The following is a 12,500-nucleotide window of genomic DNA, read 5'->3' on the forward strand; positions in this document are numbered from 1 at the left end:
TGAACATGCAATTTGAACCTACTTTGAGAATGAAAAGGAAGGCCAATCGTAATGACTCACGTCACGGCATTCCGAATATTTTGATGTTTAAAGACCGTGTAAGGAGAACGTCTCTTCTGCCAAAGTGCACCATACAACACCCAAAATATGACATTAGAATAGCCTGTAGAATAAACATCGTCATGCACCTCTGTCAAGTGCACAGGTGTGAGCGTTCGTCTCGGGATAAACATTTGGACGTCATGACCTTCAATTAATGGTGCCTTGAAAGCAATGCATTTGGGTTGTGTATCACGAACTTTTGCCCCCAAAAAAAGTTCAGAAAGAGCTGAAGGGCGGAGAGAAAAGGCAGTGTGTAATTTCTTAATCTGTACATCTACTTTCATAATTCCATGGTATTCTGCAACTTTCACACCCAGTCAGCGATGGCTCAAGAGAGGATTATTGTGCAAGTATAGTCAGTGTTCTCTTAGTCAGGTAACCTGAAACCTGAAACCTGACTCAGGTTTCACTTCACTTATGAATAACCCCTTACAAAAAAATAACTATAGAAATCTTTTAGTGTTTTGTATTGTATATTATATTAATACATGCATGATCACATCATATACTTTCCCAGATATGGGTAGCCTATACTGTCTTGAAAACTATATAGCCTAGTATAACAGATGGCCCTTACATTGAGCTTACTGTAATAGTAAAATTAGGCCTACACTGAAAATGGCCTAGGCCTCAAAGGGTACCTAATTCATTGAAGCCCTTTTAAGGTGTGATTTACAACTCTGGGGGCTAAGCCCCCCGTCTTTCAATCATAGTGATGTCCATGTCTCTTACCAAAGACGTTAAATTAAAATATAGCACTACTGGACATAGACCTACCCTCTTGAACAAAGCATGACTGCACTTCACCACCACACCACTAGACTACATATGAGCAAACTGCATACGATCAATTTGACAGCACTCGCAAGTCCGAAGAACTCACCCTGCTTTGATGCGAGTGTTTTGTCTATTTACATAGGCGTCCATTGGGCTAGCCTACATGGTTTGATACGTGCTGAAAAAGTCCTGTTTGCTGTTGAACTTGCGCTTCGCCTCTTCTATGTTTATTGACAAACCCATGAATTATGACCCATAATACAGCCTACTTCAATGATTGTGTGAATTGATCTGTAGCTATCCTCTGCCTATGGTTCCAGAGATGGTGGTCTGGTTCAAATGAGTTGCGTTATGAAATTGAGAATGACACTCCGACTAAATCGTTTAGTCTATTTCTTTGTATTGTGAAATTGAAATTAAATATGGACTATTGCAATCAATAATATGTTGAAATTAATTCAAAGGAATCAATTTCTATGAAAATCTGTCAGGTGTGCGTGTGTCAAGGTATAGCCTAGGCCTACCGTGCGCATATTGCGCAAAAGCACCACTCGCGCCTAGGCTATTTAATTGTATCGCCTCGGGATGTGCCAACTTTTAATGAGATAGAGAGACCCCCTTATAGAGAAAAAGATAATTCGAGCCCTGCTTACCTTGCAGTAACAATGAATGTCAACATTCTTCTCACCACTGATAATGTTAGGACTTGAGACTGTATTTTGCCAGTGTTTCGTTTTCTTTCATTTTGGACACCACATACATTGAGTGACAGAACACCCTGATTCGTCATACTATATTTACATATTTGGTATTGTTGGATTCAGAACAACCCTACCTTTCTCATAAGCCATCATATGTGTTTCTATGATAATCCCTGGTAAAGCAGCTACAAAGTAAATGAAAACATTCTGCATAGATATTCATTTTTTGTATGTCCGCTTATTTTAGGTGTATGTTTACATGTCTCTATTCATTCTTTACATCAAGATATTCATGTCCAGTCATTTCTAGTAGGTAAAGCAACTTCCTGACTATAAACATGCCAAGTTTCAAAGTTCTCAGAGCTTGTGTGATTGATCTGCACTAATTTATATGCCTTAACTCCAATACAGACAGGCTATATTTTAGTCCTTTTTTGGTTTTGGGGTGTATAACAATATCTGTTAATTTAACAATCTTAGCAGTAAAATAATTTTAGCCAAGAATCCATTTCATATATGGGAGACCTTAGAGATGAGGAAAAACATTGTTGGGTTTAGTTCTACCTCTGGTAGGGGTATATCAAAAACTAAAGCTCTTTCTGACCATTTGTCACTAGCCTATAAGTTAGTGTCTCTTTCTAGTTATTCAAACAAAGTGTCCTTCAAGTTAGTGAGGTGCAGTGGTAGCCTGCTAGCTAGTAACATCAGCATTGATCAACGTTGTCTTTGAGGGCTGCGTTTCACGAACCTGAGCTGATCGAAATGTCCTCCTGGGTTGCGGGAGATGATGACACACTGTGAGTTTCCACTTCTTGTCCCTGCTCTGCACTTTTTTCTAAAGAAACTTCTAATATCCATTTGTCCTTCTGTACACTTATTTCGCTAAGGCTAGTTAGTAGAAGCACGAAACAGTAATGCGATATAGCGTAGAGGAGAAGGTACTTGCAACATTTTGCAACAAATGATTCTAAACCTGCCCAGATCACGTCAGATTTTCTTGCGCTGCTGTTAATGCACACAATGGACACAAAACACAAAAGTCTCTTCTACGGGGCTATTTATTTCATTCACGATTACAGTTTTTGTTGTTGTTGTTGTTGACGGCCCATAGATCCGGGGCTATCCCCAGACAATCCTGGGCTATAGCCCCGAATGCCCAGGTCTAACGACGCGCCTGTTCCAAGCCCTGTTAGCCTGGCGGGCCATCCTATATCATTGAAATGTATAGTCTGGAATCGAACCATTTACCTCGCTTAATCCAAGGGGCGGGCAGAGAATTGTCTTTCAAACTGCCTAGGCATGCAATAGGCCAGCGCTACGACCATATCCGTATCCGGTTGGTCAAACGGCAAATACATCCTTCTTCGAAAGGAATTACTTAAGTGCATTGTGTTGCTCAACTTTCAAAGAAAAGCACAAGTCCAACTCCTCCAAAGTTGACGCCAACGCCGATTCAAACACCTTCCTTGTTGTTCATCGTCACAGGACTGTCGTTATCCTGTTAAGCCCGCCTTAAGACTCTCTAACAAAATAGAGCGCTGTGATTGGATGAAGTCCACGGCGTCAGCCAATAGAAATCCCTATGGTTTGATACTAGACGTACAGGCTGAGCAAATTAATTTGCCGCCGCTAGGGTGCGTCTAGATTTCTAGGCTAAAGCCCTGTTGTTTCACTTCTTGTTGTGAGTACCCCCCAAGTTCACCATTAGTTCACTTCCTTGTTTCTAAACCACAGAATCCCCGCCGAATTAAGGCGTATACACACACACACACACACACACACACACACACACACACACACACTCACACTCACACACACACACAAACACACACACATACCGACACACATACGCACCTATATGTACACACACAAATACATGTATTGAAAAGGACGCACACATCACTGCACGTACACATGAATGTTCACATACTGAAATGCACACACACACACACACACTGACACACACATTCTCTTTCTCTGTCTGTTCTCTGACACACACACACACACACACACACACACACATTATCTTTCTCTCTCTGTTCTCTGACACACACACACACACACACACACACTCTGCCCAGATGAACCCATCCGTGAGAGCAGAGGTGGAAAGTAACGAAATACATTTACTCACGTTACTGTATTGAGTAGTTTTTCTGTGTATTTTGTATTTTTTAAGTAGTTTATAAAATCTGTATTTTAAATTTTACTTGATTACTTTTTGAGTGAAGTATTGTACTTCGCTACATCAAAAATCCCATCCGTTACTTGAGTAAAAAAAAAGTTAAGACTAACGAAAACAGAAAGGGAGAGAGAAAAAATCGCGCCCTAAACCACTAGCCTAGTGATAATGATTAGCATGTAGCCTACAACAGGACATGAATCAAGCTGGCGCCATGCAGTCTTTCTGAAAGTGATGGAGATGGAGCTGGATCACGAGATGCATCAGATTAGCCTAACCTATGAAAGTGTATTTTCCGCTATTCCAGGTTGTCTCAGTTCGTTTTAGCACCAATGATTGCGGAGATATTCAAGAAAACACCCTTGGATTTCGTGTTTTGACGTTTGTGCTCACCTTTCTTTGGAAAGAAGTTTATTAGCAGTTGTTTCCCCTCATTTTGTTGTCTCTCTTTTTCCTGTTTTGGCCTTTGTTTTTAGTAACCTGACTTGGCTTTCTTGGAGAAAGACATTGCACCAGCAGCACAACAATTAGCGGTCCACTACTAGCGATGCTCAACTAAATAAACAAAAGATAGACTACCTTATGAATCGTGCAGGCGGACTAAACCATTTAGCTCTTTAGCAAGGGAGAGTGAGAGTGACCTTAGACAGTTTTCACTATGTTTTGTATACAAAATCCAGTCAGTCAAACTTTACATTTCGTCTGACATTCATTTTTACATTTAATTTGGAAGTTAAAATATTCAGGTAAAATAAATATATGGTGGAAATAAGTATTGAACGCTTATTTTTTTTTCCCAGTAATTAGCCTAAATTTTCACCACACATTATATTAACACACATATAAAAAATCCAAACATGTTTTGTGTATTAAAGTGGAATGACACAGGAAAAAAGTATTGAACGTGCCTACTGAAATTTCTTCAATTTTTTTTGGAAAAGCCTTTGTTTGTAAAGACAGCTTCAAGACATTTCCTGTATGACAAAACGTATTAGTCGCAGTATCAGGTGTGATTTTGGTCCATTGTTCTAAACAGATTCCAGGGGTCCCTCTTGTGAATCCTGATCTTTAGTTCCAGATTACTTCCAGAACTGTTTGAGCTTTTTGCTTTTATCCATCATGAAATGTTTCTTGTGTGACACCTTGGTAATGAAAAACCTTTTTATAGCCCATCAATATGTAGGCTACTAATCAAGCTTATATTAATTTGCGCAGATAGAAAGGATAACTACTCTCTATAACTACTTACAGATTCCAGCTCGTTCCTTCCCTTTCCTTGCCTTAGTGCTTTTTCTTAGCGTGTTCAATACTTTTTCTCTGTGTTATTCCACTTCATTACACATGACTCTACTTATGGAGTTGTTTGGATTTTTTTTTATGTGTGGATTACCTGTTATTACTAATGCCTGATGAAAATGTTGTGCCCCCTGTATTCCACTTTTCAAGGGCCCTCTCCTCCATTGCCCTATACTTCCCACTCCCCCCCCCCTTTCGACGCCCTTTAATATGCTGAACCTTCTGCTCGTTTAAAAAAAAAAACTCTCTGCAACTCAACATTGGCCTGCCTGCCTCAGCTGCCTGTGAGGGGCTTTTCAGTTGTGCTGGATTGCTGTTCACTGCAAAGCGACCCAAGGATGAGTGCAACTAACTTTGAAAATCAACTACTGCTCAAACTTAAAGGAGAACTCCGGTGATTTTTCACATAGATCTCCATTTCTCAACATCCTTATCAGGCAAGTACCTCCACTCGGCGGCCGTATTGCAACACTTTTTGGGCACTTATCGTGCATCTATTTCGGCAGAAATGCGTGTGCGTAAGGCTTCACGACACCAATCTTGCTCCAGCAGCGAGATCACAACAGATGATTGGCACAATGTCTTCACAGCACACCACATGATTGGCTCACTTTTACTTAAAGTACATTTTAAATGAACTACTTTTTACTTTTACTTGAGTACATTTTCAGATCGGTATTTTAACTTGTACTTGAGTAATATTTCATCAAGGTATTGGTACTTTTACTTGAGTACAATATTTTCATACTTTTTCCACCTCTGCGTGAGAGGCATGGCTCAGGTTTGTCCTGGCGCGTGCCAAACTCTCCACTGGGTCAGAATGGGCCCATTGTGCCTGGGTGCAACCAAACACCGCAGACCTCACACACTCATCTGGGTCTGTGTTGTGTGTGTGTTTGAGTTTGACTGTGTGTGTGTGTGTGTGTGTGTGTGTAGGGGGTGAATTAGAAGTAGTATCACACCTAAATTTGAGTTCTGTAGGCTTTTTGGATGGGTGGCCTCTCAGAATTGGCTTTCTCTCCCGTGTGAAGCCTGTGTGTGTGTGTGTGTGCGTGTGTGTGCGTGTGTGCGTGTGTGTGTGTGTATGTGTGTGTGCGTGTGCGTGTGCATGTGTAGGGGCTGAATTATGTAGTCTGTCTGTTCGAGAGAGAGCCAGTGAGTGGATGGGTGTGTGCATGCAGATTTGTAATAAATGGTCACCTTGCATGACAGAGCTGCATGTTTCACATACACTCAAGCAGGAAAGGCCAAAAGACCCACACACACACACACACACACACACACACACACACACACACACACACACACAGCGTCAGCCTCTGCCATCTTGTGCGCTGATGGTTAAACAATGGTGTGTGCATGTGTGTGTGTGAGTGTGTTTACGCAGAGTTCACAAGGGAGGGGATGTATACCCGCCCCCCTCACACACACACACACACATCCAATAGTAAGATGTGGAGAAATACAGAGTTCTTAAATGGATAGAGAGCAGAGATGGGGGTTGTTTGGAAAAATAATTAAATTATTTTGGATGGGGGCAACTGTCACGTCCATAAGGCCAAATAAATACCATGATATTGTGTTGACGTTATGGATGTGACAGTTTTGCGTGTAATTGCCCATGGGTAAAAAGTGGAACAATGGAACAGCAAGACAAAACAGGAGGAGGATGTCCTTTTGCTCAAATGCCCACTGTAAGGATCACACAGTATCACAGCACAGTGTGTGTGTGTGTGTGTGTGTGTGTGTGTGTGTGTGTGTGTGTGTGTGTGCGTGTGTGTGTGTGATGTCTCTATTTACTGAGTGATTAGAACATTTCCCCATCTTTATTCCTCTATTACAACCAGTGCTAACAGAGACTCCATAGACTCCATATCCACCATTCACATACTGTTAGAGGTCATGGAGGTCATTCACTCAAGTAACACATCATTTAGCTATATATATAGCTATAGCGTCCTCTGCAACTCTCTCTACAGAAGAGTAATATGAGAGCCGACAGATCAAAAACATTATTTGCAGTGAAGATGTTTGACTGTTTGACTCCTGGTTTCTACTTAGGATACAGTATTCTATATTTATTTTTTATTTATTTATTGGCTTATGAATGTATGAGTAATCAACACATGCTTTTTTTTTGCTCATAATCAAATGTAATATATTAATGATTTGTCAAAATCCTCAGTTTCCACACTCACACACACCTACCTAGCAAAACAATAAAAAGAACAGGATTTGTTTGCTCTTAATCATTTGTACTTTATTTATGACTTGTCAGCATCAAGGCAAGGCAAGGCAATTGTATTTCTATAGCACATGTCACACACAGGGGTTTTTCAATGTGCTTATCATCATCATGTAGCATCAGCATCATGTTGAGCAGTGTGTTCCATTCAGAGAGGAAACAGCAGGAAACCACTGAAGGTGCTGTGATTATCAGTATCATCATAGAGTCTGGTGCCTGCAGGGATTCGCATAGGTGGCCTGTCCATCAGTATCATACTCAGTAAAAGCCATGATCTGCTCTCCATTCTTAAACATCTTTATATAGATACGGTGTGAAGATAGGTGATCCATGACATTGAATCTGAAGTAGTAGACTCCCCTGACTGGAGCTGTGAAGAAGCCTGTTGTGCTGCTGTAGGCCTGTCCAACATTGGTGATGACTTTAGTGAAGACTTTAGTGGAGTTCAGCTCAGTATTCCCAGACTCTATGTATCCTATAATACCCAGAGCTGCTGAGAATGCCACCTTGGGTTGCTCTGTGATCTCTTTCTCCAGATTCACTACTTCAGTCTCAGTAACTGCCAGTCTGGTCTTCACTGCTGTCAGCTCTGTCTCTTGTGCTGCAGTTTCTATCTTCAGGTTCTCCACCTCAGTCTTCATAGTGGTCAGGTCTGTGTGTTGAGCTACATTCTCCCTTTCCAGAGCGTCCACTTTAGTCTCACTGGCAGAAAGTCTGGTGTCTTGTGCTGCATTTTCCATCTTCAGGTTCTCCACCTCAGTCTTCATAGTGTTCAGGTCTGTGTGTTGAGCTGCGTTCACCCTCTCCAGAGCGTCCACTTTAGTCTCACTGGCCATCAGTCTTTCTTTCATCACATTGTTCTCAGCCCCCATTGTGTACAGCAGGGATTTGGTGTTCTGCAGTTCATTCTGGGTGAAACTCAGTCACACTCAGCTCCACCACCATGTCTCTGAGTTCCCTGAGCTCAGCAGAGACGTCCAGTGTGATAGTGACCGCAGCAGCAGCAGCTGTCTCTGACTCTGAGCCTGTGAACACCCTCTTTTTATACCTTAGTTAGTTAGTGATTATATAGCAACTTTCATCACTTTTTGGGTGAACTAAAGTCCAGGGACACTGATCAAAATTAGAAAATGTTGAGATATGGCTTTCTTTCCAGTACGTGTCTGTAAATTCAGTTATCAGTGATGTGGGAAAATTCCTACCCCTCAGCCTTCATGACAGGTCAGTCTTCTTGTCCTTAGTTCACCCTTACTTTTTAGTTTGAGTAATGGATGTAAAATAATAAAACAACAGAATAGTTTTACAATCAGTAGAAGAAAATAAAAATAAAACATGGTTCATGAGATAAATATATAAATATTAGCAAAGTAAAATGCACAAATACTGACTACCTAGGCAGTGTTGATATTTTGTACTAAATGTTTTTATTTATTTGTTTTATTTATTTTCATTATTGCTCAAATTTGTTCATACACTCAGAGTCACTGTGTCATGCAAATGTGTATAAAAGATAAAGTTTAAACTTGGGGAACATGACTGCCTCTCTGCCTGCCTGTGTTCACCAGGGGGGGTGAAGTGGACCTTGGAGGGGGGGAGCTGAGTGACCAAACGGCAAAACTCCGCCAAGTCCACTGATTATAGTGCAGCTTTGATATGTGTGAGGCCTTTATCAGACAGAACACGTGGTCACTGTCAGTGTGGAATAAGCGCATGGCCACTGAGCTGACCTACAGTGTTCTTATTCTGACCACCTTAAGGAATCATTATGACCAGTTATAGTGTCATGTCCTTTGTGTGTGCCCATGTAAAATGATATGCATGCCATATGGTACTGCTGGGTTTGATGGTTCATATTTGTATCAGTGCTGATTTAAACAGATCATCTCCTCTCCTCAGTCCTCTAACTCTGCTGCTGCTGCTGTCATTAGGAGCTGTAGTCATGTTGCACCCTGTAACGGAGTGTGCCCGAGCGGGTGGATTGGTCAGGACTGAATGATGGACAAATGCAGCAGATTGTATCCAAAAGAGCCTTTTTTCTTTTATTGTTATTTTTAGGCTACCGGCAGGTTATATGTTAGCCTAAGACACTGATGACAAACAAAACAAAACAAACACTGATACAAAAAGGAAACTAAACACCGGGGCAATGCCCACGAGGTTCTATGCCTACCTCAGAGGCCTTTCAGCAGGACCTCTCACAACCGAGGAGGATTTTTAACTCCTGACTGCGCTATGCAGACACCATTTAAAACACTGGACTAAACCATGCATAGCAACAAATCAATTAATTCAAATTCACCACATTTTGGTTAACACATGACATAGGCAATACACATTACTAACAATCGTTCATGCTATTTCCATACAATGCCATAAGAAACCTCACTAAGCACCAAATAATATTACCACTCTAAACACACCTGCGCCAATTAGCGCTCCCACGTCTGGGCACGAAAGATACGCAGAAAAGTGTCGCTTGCCCAATACTCCAGTTTGCTCCCCTGCACCCGGAAAGCAACTGAAGCACCGAGAACAGGCAAGTACATACACACAATCATACATACACTCGGACAAAGCATTTCCATCTCCCAGCTATTAAGCATTGATTTTATATTGCACGCTTTTAGAGAACGCTTACATTAGGCTACTGATAAATAGATTCGCTTCAACCTCTATAGGCTACTGCATATCGCGGCTTTGATTCCCTGTATGCTTAACTTAACACATTTCTAGTGTTAACTTAACCCCCGTCTTGACACGCCTCAGGCCTGTACCATCCACAATATCTCAACAAACAAATCCACATTGCAACATGATTTAATAGAGCAGTCTTTGTGCAAATGTTTGTAAAGTCATTGTTCACGTTGCGGCGGGAAAGCCGTCTTTGCCAGTGACAGACGCACTGCGCTCTGTCACACACCCACAACAGTTACAGCTGTAGCAGTGTGAAGAAAAGATAAAGTATAGAAATGGGAAAAGTGTTATTATCTCTGTCAGGATTTAATGCCTGTCTATCACGTAGCCTGTCCGAGGTGGGGTGGGGTGGGCTTTGGGAGGAGTGGCTGGGTTGTAAACTCTATAAAGTCCGCGGGTCACCCAGTACCTTTGACGTGTGAGAGTGTATTCTGGCCAAACACTTTGGTCACTCTCAGGGTGGAGTGTCTCCATGGACACCGAACTGAGATACGCTGTTCCTCTGGACTTGTTTAATCTTCCATCTCTGTTCTGAGACATGACACAACCTGGTCGATCAGGCGGGGGAAAGTAAGGATTAATGTGCTTGTTTAATTTTTTTTTTTTCCAGAACAAAATTATTCATGCCAGATCATGAATTTGGTTAGTTAGATATCCTGTCACCTTGTTCAGCTGTAGTTGTCCCTCAGTCGGCAGGAGTGTGCATTAAATGGGGTGTTATTGCCTGCTCTGCATTTGAGTAGAATCGAGCTGCAATCTTTTTGGATTCACTGATTGTGAATCATTGCAGGTCTAACTACACACTGGAGAGGGGGCTAATAATGTAGTTATGTGACTGTGTTTTTCTAAGATCTTGAAATAATATTTCATTACTTTTATTTAAAAAAAACAAAAAAAAAGCTCCTCGTTATTTCGGGCACCCCCGTGGATGAAGCCCCTTAACATTTGCCCATACTGCCTATGCCTAGAGCCGTGTCTGTGTGTGTGTGTGTGTGTGTGTGTGTGTGTGTGTCTGTGTGTGTGTGATCAGATAAGAGCCGCAAAGAACCTCATTTTCAGCCCTGTTTACCTGGTAGGTCACAGATCCTGTTTGTTTCAGTGTAAGGTCACTGATCCATTAAGGTCTACGCACATGTCTCTATCTGTGTGTGTGTGTGTGTGTGTGTGTGTACAGTATGAGTGTTAGCATGAGCCAGACAGCTTAGACTTGACGTATGAAGTAAAGCACTTAAGGTTAGTGTTTGCAGAGGATCTCTAATTGCAGCCATTGTCACATTGTATTTATGAGTGACTGTGTGTGTGTGTGTGTGTGTGTGTGTGTTTGCAGTCACATGCACTCCTAGGCAGGGTAATGGCCACTGTTTTTTCACCCCCTGACCAAAGTGAAAAGAAAATGCTGTCCCTGTGCTCTGTGTCCACCCTGGTCTCATGTGCTCTATCTCCACACTATTTCATCATGCTCAAAACACTTCAATCTAAAATGATCTACACACACACACACACACACAGACACACACATACAGAGACACACACACACAGAAGTGGGTGGTTCTCCACATCATTACGTATTGCCCTGAATTAGCTGTAAAGTACCTGGACACAATCCCAACCAAGTAATGTGTGCTGAATGAGGATTGGCTGAAGGGATGTGTGCTGAATGAGGATTGGCTGAAGTGATGTGTGCTGAATGAGGATTGGCTGAAGGGATGTGTGCTGAATGAGGATTGGCTGAAGGGATGTGTGCTGAATGAGGATTGGCTGAAGATTGGAGGAGGGGAAGCACAAGAGCCGTCTGACTGATCAGCTAAGGGCTCAAACTCACACTCATACAAGACAGTATGTGTGTGTATTTGTGTGTGTGTGTGTGTGTGTGTTATTGTGTGATCGTGCGTGCGTGCGTGCGTGCGTGCGTGCGTGCGTGCGCACGCATGTTTGTGCTCATTACAAACCTGGCGCCAGCAGGAAAGGGTATTTCCTGATGTTCACACATAGTCTGAGTATCTGAGGTCACAATCAGTGTGTGTCTGTGTGTTTGTGTGTGTGTGGAGTGGGTGTGTGTTTGTGTGAACGAGCGCACTGCACTGAATGGTTAATTGAATTCCAACGGAATTAGATTCTGCTTTCACCTTGTAGAGTCACACATGCTGGGTGCTTCAAGACACACACACACACACACACACACACACACACACACACACACACAAGATAGGGAAAAAGCTTCTATATTTTAGAGCTGATCAGCATCTCTGGGTGCATCTAGGATGTTTCTATTACTTTCTTTAATAATAATAATAATAATAATAATAATAATAATACATTTATTTTATATAGCGCCTTTATGTTACTTTCTTTAACCTTGTGATATAGGTCTGCAGTCTCCAACCCTTCTAATTTTGAGGATTGTTCCTGTTTGCTGTTTGAATGTTTGTTGTTTGTTGTGTGTGTGTGTGTGTGTGTGTGTGTGTGTGTGGGTGTGTGTGGAGAATCTGACTCCAGAGCATGA

The sequence above is a fragment of the Alosa sapidissima genome, chromosome 2 (assembly GCF_018492685.1).
Source record: "Alosa sapidissima isolate fAloSap1 chromosome 2, fAloSap1.pri, whole genome shotgun sequence".
In the NCBI taxonomy this organism is placed as follows: domain Eukaryota; kingdom Metazoa; phylum Chordata; class Actinopteri; order Clupeiformes; family Clupeidae; genus Alosa; species Alosa sapidissima.